Source organism: Arachis ipaensis, chromosome B09, assembly GCF_000816755.2.
Source record: "Arachis ipaensis cultivar K30076 chromosome B09, Araip1.1, whole genome shotgun sequence".
Taxonomy (NCBI): domain Eukaryota; kingdom Viridiplantae; phylum Streptophyta; class Magnoliopsida; order Fabales; family Fabaceae; genus Arachis; species Arachis ipaensis.
Genome location: NC_029793.2, coordinates 69,808,518 through 69,809,029, shown reverse-complemented (window position 1 = coordinate 69,809,029; position 512 = coordinate 69,808,518).

The window sequence follows — 512 nt, the reverse complement described above, 5'->3', positions numbered from 1 at the left end:
GCAATCATATGAGCGGGACTTATAGCTTTTTGCCTCTTGAATAGTTTTGGCATCTATAGGAACTTCAGATTTCGAATAGTGTTATTGACTCTCCTAGTTCAGTATGATGATTCTTGAACACAGCTTCTTTATGAGTCTTGGCCGTGGCCCTAAGCACTTTGTTTTCCAGTATTACCCCCGGATACATAAATGCCACAGACACATAATTGGGTGAACCTTTTCAGATTGTGACTCAGCTTTGCTAAAGTCCCCAATTAGAGGTATCCAGGGTTCTTAAGCACACTCTTCTTTTGCTTTGGACCTTGACTTTAACCGCTCAGTCTCAAGTTTTCACTTGACACCTTCACGCCACAAGCACATGGTTAGGGACAGCTTGGTTTAGCCGCTTAGACCAGGATTTTATTCCTTTAGGCCCTCCTATCCACTGATGCTCAAAGCCTTGGGATCCCCTTTTTTTTTTGCCCTTGCCTTTTGGTTTTAAGGGTTATTGGCTTTTTCTGCTTGCTTTTTCT